Raw genomic sequence first — 15,749 nt, 5'->3', positions numbered from 1 at the left:
GACATATAGACCCAGACAGCTCCTGATTTCCAATATTAAGTGCTTCAGACAGGAGGCATGAATTACTTACTTTGAGCCTGCCTGTTTCAGCTTTCCTTTTACAAGCACACACTACTGAGGTGTTCTGTTACACAGAAAAAGGCATTCTGTGCCTTCTGTTCCTACCATATATATGGAAAGGTTTTGTCAATATCAGTATTAAATAGAATAGCAACATAAAAAGTTAGGTATGGCTTATTTAGTCTTATGATAGTCTGAAAGCAGCACACTCAAGTTATATCTCTTATTTTAAAAATAGAATATACAGCCTAATGAGATTTCTAGCCAATGGTTTTTTTTTCAGATGAGATGTACAGAATTTTAGTACATTCTCATTCCTTTCACTGTGTGACTTGCCAAACTCTTTCCCTGACCTTATCACTTTCACTAACGGAGTTCAATAATTCAGCACTCTCTAACAGTAACTGTTATAACCAAATCTATTATTTTGTTTATGTGGCACTGGTTTTGGATCACAGTTTCATCTAGCAGTTGCAATGAACGACTTGGATTTGCAGATATCCTTGCCAGGGAACTAGTGGTTTGGAATATAATGAGTAAGAAAAAACCTTTCTTGTTCTCTGTGCCATTCTCTGGGGGATAATGGTGATGAGCTAGAAAGCAGAGTGGTCGAGCAATATTCTCCTGTACAGTAATCATCTAATTGTCCCAGGAGGTGCACAGAACAGCGTCCTGAAACCCCTCGCTGAATAAGAGCCCCCCATCCAGGTGCTTAATTAACAAAAAATTCTGAATTTAAGACTAATTAAGAAAGGCAGGATCAGTCAATCAAGAGCATATCTGAAAGTGCTGAGCCTTTAGTGGGTCTGTGACGTTCTAAGCTATTGGAACAAAGAAGCACAGAGTGTTTATAAACCTTAGCAGAAAGCAGCAGATGGGATTTTTGTACATTATGTGCAGCTGGATTCACTTGTTGGAGCACAAGTAGATCAATAAATACTATTAAAATGAAAACCTTTGACTCTTCCCACACTTGTACTTAGTATTTAACTTGTTAAAGAGAAATTTATTTTATGAAACAGTCAGGAGTTACAGTGGGAATTTGATTCTTGACAATACTCAAATCCACCATGCTGCACAGGACTCTATATGTCATAAAACACTGTTAATAAAATGAAAAATAATGTATCATGTAGGTAATTTAACTGCCAGAATAACATTTGACAGCATAGTTGTGGTGGTGTAGACAGAGCCTGGATGTCAATTTATCTGCTATTAAGTCTGCAGTATTCACTATAGATAGCAAAATCAGTTCTATAGCAGGAATGGACAGGCAACTGGAAAACTGAACCAGGTCCAACCATGTGTTAGGAAAAGGGGCTGTAGAAAAATAATGACACCGACTCTTAATCATTCTTTGTCAGAAACAGAAGAATCTGAGTAGGGAAAAGAGAGCATCATAAAGGCAGAAGAATAAAAAAAAAAAAAAACCATTTTTTTTTCTATGATAAAAGATAACATCTGTGTGCTCCGTAGAAGCAGCATTCACATAGGAACTCTGCTCAATTGGCCTGCTGCAAGCAGGGAAAAGAGGATAAGCTCTTCTGAATCAGTGCCTGGCCCTGGGCAGAAGCAGGCAAGGAGTCCCTGTGCAGGTGACTGTGACACAGACACTCAGAGATGGCTCACGAGAGAGTCTGATGAGAGCTATGAGGCTTTCAATGTCCAGATGGGGCAATGGTGATGCTAGTGACAGTTTGAATTACGAAACAGAGACAGTTCTCGTCTCCAAAAGTGACAAACCCCTTCTGTGGCTGTGACTGGTCTTGATTCTCTACTAAGAGTTAGAAGACTGTAGCACTGATAGCCACAGTGACCAGCTAGTAGGGAGATGCCACCAGGGTTTGCAATAGTAGCCTGTCAATAGAGAGATTTAAAGGGCTGATTCCACACGGAATATTTACATGAGGATGTTGTGCAGAGAAATGTATGGTAGAAATTTACAGCACACATAAATTCCCATATGAACATCTCTTCATAGTCAATACTTGAAAGTGGAGCACAATAGGAAGCAGCAGGAAATAAGATTGCTTTTCTTCAGCTGTGGAAGTCAGCACAAAGCAATTGTGTTGGAATTGATCCTATTCAGTCAGAGTTGGAGCTTAGAAGAGAGGCTGTTTAATCACATCTTAGTTCTAGTTCAGTAGTCCATGCTCAGGAAAAAAAATCAACAGCAGCAAAATAATACAATGTACAAATGTACAAAAATAACAACATCATTAGATGAAAAAAACTGAATCACAGTTCCTAAATCTACTGAGATAGATCTTAAAATCATCGTCTTTTGCTCATAAGTTAAGGGATAAGGTGCAACATCATCCTTTTTTTTTTTTTTTTTAAATAATCTATTCATATGTATTCTTTGAAAAGCAAATACAAAACTGTGTAACATGTTTCTTGCAGAAGCACCAGTGTAAGAAAGGACAGTTCCTTGGCTCAGGGAAGATTTTGTAGGTATCTTAAATATATTCTCTGGTACAGTGTTAAAAAAAAATCACTACATTTTCTTTGTTTTCCTCTTTCATCTCTTGCTTTTCACTTGCATTCTTCCTGATATTTTCTGAACTTGTGTCTAGATCAGTGAAGAGATCCTTGGCCCTCCACTAATCATTAGCATTTTGAGACCGAATCAAGTCAGTGACCTATAGATTAAAAGCACTACAGCCTATTACAATCTACCAGGGTAGTTTGCCCTAATGTTAAGTGCCATTTAGCAAAGAGGTCCTCTAGTTTGTAATCTTCTAAATTTATTGTCTAAAAAGGAATTACTTTTTAAAATAATTAATGCCAGTTTAAATTGCTATGATGTATCTGCGGGCTTCTGCTTGCTCTAACTCTAAGTACAACACAATTCACTCTTTTCTATCCTTCATGGTTCAGTCTCTGTAATTGCAATTCATGGTCTAGATATCTGTCAACACATTGCTCCTTTTGCTGGTTGATAGTTCATGCAATAATGCAAGGTAGATACCTTGCCAAGCAGCACCTGTCTTTTTAATAATTTAAGATATTAAATAAATAAAATGGAGTATGCACCCACTGCATTATTTTCCTTAAATTCGTTCATTCCTCTCATACACATTTAATGATAAAAGCTGGATGTTAAGAGATGCTGATTTGTCACCACCACAGTACACAGAGGTGCAACCGGGGAAAACTTTGCTTTTCTGACTTATTGTTTTACTTCAAGAGGAAAGACACAGCTTCAAGCTGCTGCCACTCTCAGTTGCTCAAATTAGGCAAGAAGCATGCATAAACTCAGCGTATTTGTATTTCCTGTGGTATTAAACAGCCATAAACAAATTCAAATTCATACAGAAGTTGAATACAATTTAGAGTACGAATTATTTTGAATTTGAAAATAAAGAAATTCCTACTTCCTGTATGCTATTTCTATTCCTTTATGCTGACATTTCAAATGAAATAGAGATATTGAGCACAGCAACATTAGAAATTTAACTACCACATCCAATCTACAGTGGTGCTTTGTTCTGCTGTGGGCTTCACCACAGAAGTACTGTGACGACAATGTAACAGTTGCATGTGGTTTGAAACAGGAAAGTGCTATTTGCTGTGTTAGAGGTAGGGAACTGATCCTCAGAGACCAAATCCAGATCCTGAAGAGTTGTTCAAAGCTCTTCATACAGCCATGCCAATTGCAGTGCAGCTTGGCCACTTCAAGGCTCTGACCTGACAGAATTATCCAGCCTCATAGCCAAAGTCTTTAGTGCAGAAATGATCGTGAATCTGAACCTTTCATGCTCTAGGCTCCAAGCATGAAGATATCCTTCTATTTCATTTTTAATATCTACTTTAAATTCTGTTTTTCAATCAGCATATATTTGAATAATCAAACATATTTATTTTTGTCAAAAGAAAGTCTGAAATGTGAGAATTCACTGTTCTCTACTTTTCCCCCAAGCAATCTTCAGAAAGGCAGTAGCTGTACTTCACAGATAACATAGCCATTAGCAGCTCAGTCTGCTTCCCCTGACCAGTGGCATTATGTCACACATGAGTTCTGGCATCTGAATTGAAAGCAGCAGGTATCTGCTTCAATTGATTTCTCCCATACTATTTCTAACATGCTCTATCAATTTAGATAATACATGTCGCTACTTATCAAAACGACAATTCTGATATCTGAATAATAGTAATTTAAAAATAAAACCCAACAATTAATAATGTAGGAAGAGCCAGAACTGGTGTGTAGGGGTTAGGGCAAGGATAAGGGGGGGAGTGCAGAAATACAGGTACCACCTTCCCTGCCTACAGCATCTTGCAGCCTGAGGGGTTTCAGCGTGCTTCCAGAGCTCCAGCAGAAAAATCCACTCAATTACTGCAGTGCAGTGTGGATAATTTCAGAGGCATAAATAGGTTCAGACAGTCAAAGTATTAGCATGGTCCTGTCGTTCTGCGATATGAGGCAGTTCAGCAACATTTGAGGTTCTGAGCAAAGAGAAACCAGTCTATCTCCACAGCAAACAGCCTCCACTAGCGATTGTTATAGCCCGTTACATAAGATCAAGCTAAGTTTTTTCATACTGTGTGGAAGATAACAGTTCCGCTAGAGTGATGACAAAAAGAAACACCCACAAAGAGAGGAGAAGAGCAGCAAAAGCAGACACAGCAGCTCATGCCTCTGAGACTTTTGCTTACTGATAGGCCTTAGGACAGAGCAAGTGGCCACTTCCTATAGCCTTATCAGTCCCTCTGAAATGCAGCAACAAATTCTCATCTTAAGCTGAAATGTCTTCCTTTGATTACAAGTTCACAGCGAGGACAAGAGTCAGACATGACAGTAAGGCAGTGTTACTTGGTTCCGTTCATACACTTCCTCACTCCAGCAAGGCCCTGGACAATGCTGTGGGTAGAAGATGATTGGATGGGACAATCACCATGCTTCTCGTGCTCCATCTGCCCCTCTTGCACTGGTTTATTTCCCAGGGAGCTGGCTGTTTTAATACCTGAATAAATCTCAACTTTTTGTTGACTAATTTCTGTCACACTATTTCTAGCGTCCAGGCTTTGCCCCCTGTAGGGTTTTGTTCTGCATCATAGTTTGTATGCCATGCAGTCAGATTCCTGGCTCCTGCCTGAAGGCTTTGAGTTTCTAGGAGAAACCTGGTGCTTCCTATTGTTAGAACCGCTTGCATACAAATCCCCAAGTGAGCTTGCACAGGCTTAGCTCTTCTCTGAATCTGGCCCTAAAACTTTTAGTTATCTACATTTTGTGATCAACAAAATAAACTGATGAAACTAATGCTGTGAAAGTTGAAGGTGTTTGCTAAAAGCAAGGGACTTCGTACTCAGCGAGAGGGATTTATGAAGAAGTGAAGCACTCACATGCAAAAACATCCACTCCCCCGTGTACTCTGGAAGCATGTGAACCCAGAATTTTTCTTTTTGTGCCTCAGATCGATGCAATTTGAAGAGACATGAGCCCCAGTACCCCTCAGCTAATTGAGATGCAGGGCTTTGCAATCAGTGCTCTCTGAGGCTGCCTTGTGGCTCTGCTCACAGATGCAAGTGGGAGAATGGGGCTCCTGACTCAGTTGCAGCTGCACCTGCAGCTGAAGAGGGGAAAGAAGGATGCAGTACTGCCATTCTCCTCGTGAACAGAAAGTTAGCAGCCACCCAGAAAGCTCGTGTTCATGCCCTTTCTACCCAGACCTGCCTTGCAGAAAAGTGTTTTCAGGAAGGGCAGTTATACTGTCTCTTATGTAACTTGCATGCTCACATGCATTTTCACTCTCTCACTGAGCAAAGTTGAGTGAATATCCCTTCTGGGATATTTTAAAGAAGAACATGATTTCTTGGGGAAGCAAAGACAGAGCATGCAGAACCTCTTTGCACTCGAATAGCCAGCAGCACACAGGTGACTCTGCGGATTTGCATCATATCACATGACATAATTGGCACTTGGGCTGCAAGTTGCCCAGACCAAAGACCCTGTCATTGACTTGTGTTATCAATTAATGTGTGCAGCAATGGCATTACGAATGAATTACATGAGCAGATTGCCATGTGACATCACTGACCTACCATGTCGGGCAGAACATTTTACATCACAAAATAAATTGAATGGAAGTGAAAAAAGGCCTTGGCATATTTAAGGTAAAAAGCGTTTTCTCGCCCAGCTGTGAAAGGGGAAAAAGAAAAGATTGTTTGCACTAGTGTGCACATGTTATAAAGCTGTTATTTACAGGAATGAAAATAAACTCCCTTTTTACTACTGACATTATCTAATAATCTACAACCCTTGATGCAGAATCTGCAAAAAGCTAATGACTTCAGGACTTGCTGACCCAGTATGGGCTCTATTCCCAGAGTCCTACTGAACATATGGGGAAAATAGCCAGGTTTTGTTCAAACACAAATGTTTGCTTGAGCTGAGCCCAGGACCAATGCTGTGCAACCATTATCTTGGGAAAGGAAGTTTTGTTGCCAAGCAAAAATTTAATCTGGAAACTGAAAGTCAGTAAGAAATAAAGTTGTTTCCTTAGGACAGCCATTTTCTGCTATGGAAACAAAATCCAAGGTAAGAGGAGCAGATTGTAAAAAATTGTGCTATGATGATATCTAAATACATCCTAAAAAAAGATTTATGACTTCAGTCTAGTCCTGAAGGGAATTTGCAGAACTGCAGGACCACTGGCACTGATGAGGGGATTGCACACAGCACAAATCAGGCTCTAAATAATGGATCAAAAAGAGGAGCCTCAAAAGCTACTTTTTATTGTACTTTGGGGAATAGCGAAGACTATTATAAAATACTGCAGGTTGTGAAGCTTCAATAGTATCACGAAGTTAAAAGAAAGAAAAGCCTCGAGGAAGGCAGGGAAAAGTCAGTTGTAGCAAGTACAGCTGTACCTCAGTACAGAAGGGGACAGCAGTATCTCAGGCAGGTGATGGGGCTCAGCACCTTGCCCCATGGGCAGCCACACCACACTGTATATTGCAATGACAATGTGCAGACTAGGGGATTCATCTGGCCCCTTCCAATCCTACATTCTTCTAAAAATAAAGGTGATTATATGGCCTTGGTTAACAAGAACAATTGCGTGGAGATAATATTCAGACACATTCTGTTGATTGCTGCTAGCCCATGCCAATTACCTACGCATGGTCATACCAGGAACTACCTCTTCTTGCATCATAAGGGGCAGGCATCAACAACATGTAACAACCTTTAGTAGTTCAAGCTTTAAAGAACAAGATCAATCCACCCTCAACAGAATTTCTGCAGCATGTTTCCTTGTAGCTTTGGGGTTTCTTCACATTTGATTTTTTGTTAGAAAAACAAAAAAAAAAAAGCAACAAAAAAACCCACAACCACGCTACCAGTTCAAATATGTAAATTAAAATACACCAGAGAGCAGCAGTTTAATTTAAGCTGGAACTTAAAGAGGCCAATAGCAGTGAATGCTTGGCTATCTTGAAGCGAACCAAGAGCATGCTTGCCAGACACGATCTCTGGTGACCAGCTCTTTGCAGCTACATGCAAGATTCAGTAAGAAAACAGATGGTACACTAGAGCTTTGCTTCTTGAAGAATAATAGATGAGCAGATAGAGCCTCTCAATCTCAGAGTGGCACACTGGGTGATCAGAATCCTAATCACAACCGTGCTGTGATAAAAGACTCTGGATGAAAAATGAATTAAGGTGGTTTGGCCTGTTTTATCAATAAAAGTAATAGCAAGACATATTTCTTACAATTCTTTAAGCAGAAGAAAACTCACAAGAGTGATACATACTGCTTCTAAAGCAGTGTGAAGCCGGATAAATCACACTGTCTATTTAATGGTTGCGCATTTGTTTCTTCTATATTATCAGAAAGATTATTCCCCACATTCTGGGAAAACAGATAAGAATATACAAAAAATGTACAGACCAAATTTCCCCTTCTGGCATCTTTTCTCTCCTTTCTATGAAGGCTAGTACACAGCAGAAAACAAATCATTTGCTTTATGTTACACTGTTTTGTTATTATAATACATTATAAACTAATGCCGAATTCTGTCATCTAGAAATATCTGAGCATGATTTCCATATTTGAAAAACAATTTCACGTCAAGAAGGTAATAACAAGTGAAATAACATCAATATAACTAGAATATTAGGACAGCCTGAGAGTAATGACATTGCAGCCTAAGGTATTAGAAGGAAATAGCTTAAATTATTCAGCAAGTAAACTGATGTCATGTGGTCAATGCACTGCATGTTTCACATATCCCAATTAGAATTAATGTAATAATAAAGATTGATTATTAAGTAATAAGTACTGGCCAAACAAATTACTGTAAACATAAGTCAAATCTTGTAGGACAGCATCCCTCTCCCTCTAGCTTAAACAACAGCTCTTGACACAAACCAGTACTGAACAAGCAATTATTTAGAAATATTTTCTGACTTCCTCATCCATCTTGAAAACATAGATCAAGTCATCTCAGAACTCACTATAAAATTTCTAGTGCTGTTTACTCAGTGCATCACTTTCCAAGATGCGATAATCCCCAAAGTAGTTTTCGGGCTTACCTACATAGAACTGTACCTCAGTTTAGCTGTGCTGATTATAATTAATTGTGATAAATATATTTTTCTTTGTACTGCACAAGTAATTTATTTCATAAAAGCAGAGTAGCTTACAGACTTCGAGGTTATTGTCAGTTATTTTACTGAAAATGGGGATATACGCTACAAAGGTTTTAATACTGAATTGACTTCCTTCACAAATGATGATTCAAGCTGCGTCACAACCTGCGGAGGCCCTGTGGTTTTTGTGAAATACCACTCCCATGTTCTTGTTTCTCGGATGGTGCATGTGTGCCATGATACAGTTAGCAGCAGAGAATATGTCCCAACAGATTCTTTCTCTGTCAGAAAACCTATGAACTACTTATGTAAGCCCTCTCAAGTCCTTCATCTTTGTTTTTAGCTTTTCCAAGTAATTCCTATTAAATAGAACTTCTGGTATGGTGCTATTGCAGCTAACCTTGCTCTCAGAAGCTGTTGTATCATTACTAAGTGCCGTGCAACTCTTTGGGCTCCATAAATCTATAAGCATGCTGTTCTAAGTGGTTTTATTGCTAACAAACTAGCAACAAAATGGAAACAGAAGAGTGTCCATCTGATGGAGGACAGCATCGTTATGAAAAGGCAGATCCATTTTGCTGATGTGAATGAAAGACAGTGAAATACAGCTTCTAGGGGCAAAACAAACCAATTTCAACCCAAAGTGTTCGGGGTTTATTAGAAACAATAGAATACATATTTGATTAGAACATAAACATTAGAAGAATTTAAAGTAGCATAGAGAATGCATCTCCCACATGAGGATGTTAAAGACGGGAAACATGAAGCCCTTGTTCTAGATTTCTTTACCATGACTATCTGTCTGCATTATATATTGCTCTGGTCTGTACAGAGATGAAATATTCGATGTGGTGGGAATCCATCTGGCCTTTTCAAATACGGTCCAAGGCTACAAGAAGCCAATACTTTCAGAAGTCGCTAGAAAAAATGACAAGCTGAGAGACACTAACCGCTGTTTCTAAATGTGCAAATAGTGAATGAATAGAAGACTGTTGCTTAATATTCCAGATATACTTTAGAATTCATGGCTGGTTATGAAGAACTTAACCAAGATACAGTGTTTTTGAGATGCTTGTTCAAACACATGTTGCTCTCACCAAATGTGCCTCTCAGAGAACTGTGCAGTTCTACCCTCCATCAGATTTATATGCCATACGTTCCTAGATCTTGAGATAAACTAGCAGGCATCTGAGAGAGACCCCAAATGAAATATTCATGAGCTTTCATAACATTCATTACCATTTTATGATTCTCTTTACTTGGTCGAACAACAACGCTTTCTAGCAGTTTATTAAATCAGCCAGCAAACTTTATAAATCACCAGATAAACTACATGAATCTGTCACATCTTAATGTACTGTCTGGGCTCCAAAAATACTTGAGCACATGGCAAAGTCATACTACTTATGAGTCTATCTGCTGTCATTCTTCAACATTGATTTTTCTGACTGTATTAGGAATTCACCATCTTTTTAGGATGGAGTTTGAGCTTAGTAAATAGATATGCCAAAGAATCATGTAAAATCTAACAAATACACATTTTCCACAGTGTTGAAAATATACATAGCTTTCCTAGAAAAAAATACAAATGTGCAAGAACTCACCAAATAAAATCTTGTTGAGCTGTAGTCAATATAATGAAGATGTTGAAGATCCAGCTAAAGCTCTGCAAGGCTGCAAATACGGGACTGAAAGTCAATTCAGGCTGCCAGAAGATGATGCTAAATCCTAGTGAAGGAAAATGGAAACAAGTGGAATTGCTGAGGATGCAGATGACCTCAAGAAGAATCAAATCTGTCCATTTCCATTAACATTCTGTCATCTCTTGCTTCAAGGCCTTCTGAGCACAAATCTTCCCAGCTGCCTGCATTATACTTTAACCACCTGCCTCTGCAGGCTAACAATAGCTCTCAAAACAACTTTTACCAATGAATTGCTGCTGAGTATAAACATACTCCGTTTATCTGTTGTATTTGCTATAGACAACACAGCACCTTCCTGGCTTATTCCCTGGTTGCATTTAACTTTGCTTAGCCTGTCTCTGCTGCTTGCTAAAATGCAGGATCTAAGTAGTCTTAGCAGTTCTCTCATGGCTGACTTCAGACATGTCAGCTCACTCAAATAATGTGATTCAGAAAAAAAACGGCAACTCCTGGGGAAAAAAAAAAATGCTACATCTAAACTGAAATAAAAATATCAACTACCACCTGGATTTACTTGCTGTAATTGCATCTGACACTTGCAATATTTTCACAGTATCTGTTCTGTTTATAACGTTGTACAAGGTCACAGCTACTGTACCTTTTCTGTTCCAAAATTTCTATTTTCTTATCTTAACTTTGACCTCTCTTCTACTGAGTACTGATTCTTATCGATTTGTGTGACTTCTGCCCCTGAAGCTACAGAAGCTTAAGTATATTTTGAAGCTAATTTCTCTCTTCTAAGGAGCTGGTAGGTAACTTAGAAATCATTTACAAACAGGGTTAACCCCTTGATGCCAGTTCTCTAGTTCTGTGATTGAAGTTAACCACTTGTTTAAGTGTTTTGCCAAGGTAGGGAAACAGAACATGGTTCAGGGCCCTTGGCAGCAGCAGCAGACATTTACCAAGGCAAAATAACCTTTGGATTAGGCTAGGAATATTCACAATGATTAAAAAACACTTTACATGTCTCTGTATTGATGTTTCCTTTTTAAAATGGATGCCAAAGGAAGAAAGACTCCAAGCAGACTGTAAAACTTCGGTACATACATTTAAAGTTATAAAAGCTTTAAACTGTTAGCCCAGAAACATCATAGTAAGTCATATGAAAAGAACAAGCACCATAGGAAAAACGTTTATTATGGACTTGTTGACATTCTATCTCCTCTCTAAAATATTTTTTTTAGGGCTTTTTTAATTAGTCCTTCAAGTTTCATACTATTTTCCTGTCAATAGCATGCATCAAACCAGAGATTTTGCTGTAGAATCAATTCTGATCAAACTGCAAAGTAACTCCAGGCCTCTCTTTGCAGGAGGCAGCTCAGTTCAGCCCAGCCTCTTGGTTCTGGCTTCATAGAGAGCAGTAGAAAACTCTTGTTGCTTCAAACAGCAGCTTATTTTGTTTTTGGTGATTCAAGTGTATCATAGGAAGTTCTAACATCTTTTGTATATTCTATAAACACTTCTCTAGAGACCACATTTCTAAAAGAGTAGAGTACAAGGGTGAAAGACCCTTCACTGTGTCAGGTCTGAGCTTCTTTTGAAGAAGCCTGCAGTTTACATTACAAGTGCAGTAAGTAATGAGAAACATGTCTCCACTACCAGATGAATGCTAGATGTTCAACTTTTTACTTGGGAAGAACATTTGCTTAGCAGATACTTTTCCAAATATGATTTATTGTACCTGATTGCAACAGAACTAAGCATTGATGTGTGAGCAATGTGTCAGAGATGCTAAGACAACAGAGTGTCATAGACAGAAATCAGTGCAAGTTTCCCATTAAAAAAGTAGAAACCTCACTCGTTAATCAAAAACTTCTACAGGAGATTTTTTTCCTTCTAAAGATTTCAGATTATGACATTTTTAATTTAAAATTTTATCTAAAAACATCCTCATCTTTTATATCATGAAGCCTCACTTTCACACTCCAACCACATTCTCTAGGCAGTGCTAGGTCAACATTTTAAAATATTCAAAGCTAAACATCTAACGAGCATTATTACACAGCTAGCTTACTCTCCTCTGGAGAGAAGAAAGCTATTTCGTTGTGTTTTATATACAAAAGGAACAGAAGACCCAACATGAAAATTAACAGCTGAAACCTGCTGATTGTAAAGTAACTAACTGTAAAGTTGCCCTCACTCTTTCCTATTGAACAACAATAACACGACTTCTGAGCTTGTCAACAATTTGCCAGATGCTGACTGAATTTGTTCTGTACCACTGAAATGACTGTAAATGAATGATACAAGTGTAAATATGGATGCTGTGTGCTACTTATTCTTCTGCTGTAAATATACACTCCACAAATTTTTTAAAACTTATTCTTTATGCATACTCAAATTCGGTTTACTGCATTGGCTAACCTTGAAGACTTCTGCTTTTCAATTTGAGATATTTTATGTAAAGATTCTCTTTTGTTACTGAAGTCATGAATGTGACAGTTTTATAGATAAGAAAATATTTCCCTGACGATAATTTATCGCTGACCAAAAACTCTTTTGCTGTAAACTGTCACAGCTCCATAGGATCCAGCTTAATTTTTATCAGTGTCATAAAAAATCTTTGATGCACAGTACAACACATCATAACAGTACCAAAATTATTTTGGTTTCTAAGAAACTGCTTTTGATTTTACTTATATTGAATTATATATTAAAAAAAAAAAAAAAAAAAAAAAGTTTTACTTTAGAAATTGTATTGTTTTGTAACCATATCATTTCTTTGCTTCCTGGAGTAATGAGCAAATTTGCTAAGGATTCAAGTTTCCAATTCCAGGTTGCACAAAATGGCTTATAAGATTTGCTTATAGGTTTCCATCAGACTTCACAATGGCTTGGATGTTACTTTCTTAAGGATGGAACACATCAGTGACAGTACCTTGGAGCAGCTTTTATTGTTGCAATAAAGTATTTCACATTTCACACAGGGGAAGGTAATGTTCAAATCCTCAAATGTGTTTGTCCACTGACATTTGAGACATCCAAGGGTATCTGTGACTTCTATGGGGGACTGGCAATGGGATGCAGCACACAGGGGAGACCTATCATGCTCCCATGCAGCAGACAAAGGCTTGATAGGAAACCCTGAATATCTAAAATGGCATTGGGTGCCATTAATTGTTCTACAAAGCAGATAACATTAATCCTCTCCAGTCACAGGGTAGTTGAACAGAAGTTTTCTGCTAAACTAGTCTCTTTTTTTTTTTTTTTTTTTTTTTTTTTTTTCTCCTGTGATGGACACACATCGACATAAGCAGGTTAGTTATGGACCTGTCCAGATACATAGCAATGTGAGAGAATGTAATGCTTGCACATGAACAAGTAGAAACATAGTGAATCTTGTTTAGGTAAAATCACCACAGAGAGAAACTTAAGTCATTGAAGCAATTGCCTCCTCAGTTCTGAGAAGCCCTGCCTGAGGAAATTTTGTATCCTGAAGAGAAAAACAGTGTCAGTTCCATTCTAATTCAGTTACCTAGTTTCGCCAGGACATCTGGTTAACAAAGCTCAAATATCCTCTTCCTGACAGCGAAGGCAGATCCTCTGAATTCTCACTCAAAGGAGCTGAAGTTAAGCTTTTCTCAACCACTATCAAAAAGGCTTACATTTAGGGATAAGGTCTCAATGTGGTACAATCTAATATCATTATTGATGGCCAAGCAACAAAACTTTATTCATTTAGTTACTTTTGTGATGGTAGCAAGGATTTTCAAGTTTGCTCTAGTGCTCTAGCTACTGTATTATCCACTGCATCTTTCATCTCCAACAAGAAAAGCAGTTCTGCAAAAGCACACTTTCTTTCCAATGACATTGGGGAGACTGCCTTACATCAGAAGAGCAAAATATCCTCGTCCAGACTCTGCATCCAGTTATATCAGCTTAGATTTTCAGTCACCAGTGGACATAATGTAATTATACAACATATGTATTATTATAATTGGCCATAATTGCAGTGCTTAGAGATAATGAGATGAAGAATTACTTGAAATATAGAGGCATAATCAATAGACAGTAAGTAGAAAAACAATTAGATAACCTTTTAGGAAAAGTTTTTTTTTTTCTGTTTGCTTCTAAATGGAATTTATTTTTTGAAATTTCAGTTTGTGAAATCCTGGCTAAAGAATGCATTCAGCATTTTTTAAATAGACAGTCTGGGACACAGAAGCATGACAGATTTAAATTATAACTATGCCTAGATGAAGGGTGAGACAGAGCAAACTTTGCAGGGAGGAAACAGCAAATATTTCCTTAACTGTTGCCTGACAAAAACCAAACAAACAAATAAACAAAACAAAACAAACAAACAAACAAAAAAAAACACACCAAAAACTTGGTGAATTTAATGTTAAAAGAACTGAGAACAGAAGAGAATCTCCAGCATTGGGCCTTGTTTGTAAGCACACTGGTGTGCACAGGCCAAATGGGCAGCATGAGGCCAGCTGCTCTGCTCAGACCTGGCTACAGATAAGTCTCTGCAATTTATACATGCAATGCCGAGGCTTGCTTTGCAGCCTGAATGTTGCTGGGGCAAACAGGGACATAATCCTGGCCCTGTGCCCACCCTTTCTAACTTCTCACCAAGAGCCATTAGCTGGATAAAAGGAGGTGTGGAAAGAAGGAAGACCGTAAAAAGAAGGGGGGTTGGCCTCCATCCAGCTTACCCAGGCTGCACATTCTCCATGGCTGCTGCGGGCCACTTTTTATGACCACTTTGGTGCCAGTCATGAGTACAACCACACCTTTATTAAGGCCGAGATTCTGGCCCACCATCTGATCTGCTTTACTGAGGAAATCTCCCTGCTCAGGCTCTCCACACAGCAGATGTCTATCTCCAGCATTAGATGTCTGAACATCTTCCAATTCAGCAACATCAGAGAACAACTTCCCTCAGAATTTCAGAATAAAAGCTACAAAAATAGAGATGAGAGTACTGCTAATGCTGGGCTAGTATATCAAGGAGGTGCCATTCTATAGTCACCATACAGCAATGTATTCCCTGATGTTTTTCCAGCATGTCTGCACCAAAAGCTCACTACATGGAAGTAATATTTTCATATTGTAATTCAATTAATATGAATATTTTAATCATATTATTATTTAAAATGCCTCCAGATATCTTAGACTGTCAGACCAAAATCTAAATGTTAAATGCTTCAGCTTCCTTCCTACAAATTTTTGGGAAGGGACAGCATGGTGCAACACTATTCTAGCTTCTACAGGTTAATAACCACAAAAAATGCTGCAATTCTTAGAAAATCATTTTGGTCTTTGATGAAACATGTGATGAGATGGCACTTGATTCATGACACAAGTTTCATTAGCTAGTGATGCTTTTTGAAAATCAAGAGTAGCTGTAAATGGGATCCATTCATCCTCAGGAGTGAACCACC

General features: G+C 38.3%; 1 protein-coding gene across 5 annotated transcripts in view; it reads right to left on the bottom strand.

The window, feature by feature from the left end:
• CWC22 (CWC22 spliceosome associated protein homolog) overlaps positions 1-15,749 on the bottom strand; it is a 190,123-nt gene that overhangs the window by 57,055 nt on the left and 117,319 nt on the right. For all 5 annotated transcript variants that reach the window (XM_042821974.1, XM_042821975.1, XM_042821978.1 and 2 more), the window contains one exon: positions 10,261-10,384. The gene's annotated coding sequence lies outside the window, so the exon portion shown is untranslated. The remainder of the gene's footprint in view (positions 1-10,260; positions 10,385-15,749) is intronic.

This window comes from Centrocercus urophasianus, unplaced genomic scaffold, assembly GCF_019232065.1.
Source record: "Centrocercus urophasianus isolate 14NV4802_14NV808 unplaced genomic scaffold, USGS_Curo_1.0 seq_20, whole genome shotgun sequence".
Classification (NCBI taxonomy): domain Eukaryota; kingdom Metazoa; phylum Chordata; class Aves; order Galliformes; family Phasianidae; genus Centrocercus; species Centrocercus urophasianus.
The sequence above is the reverse complement of the archived record's forward strand: the minus strand, read 5'-3'. Positions and strand labels throughout refer to the sequence as shown.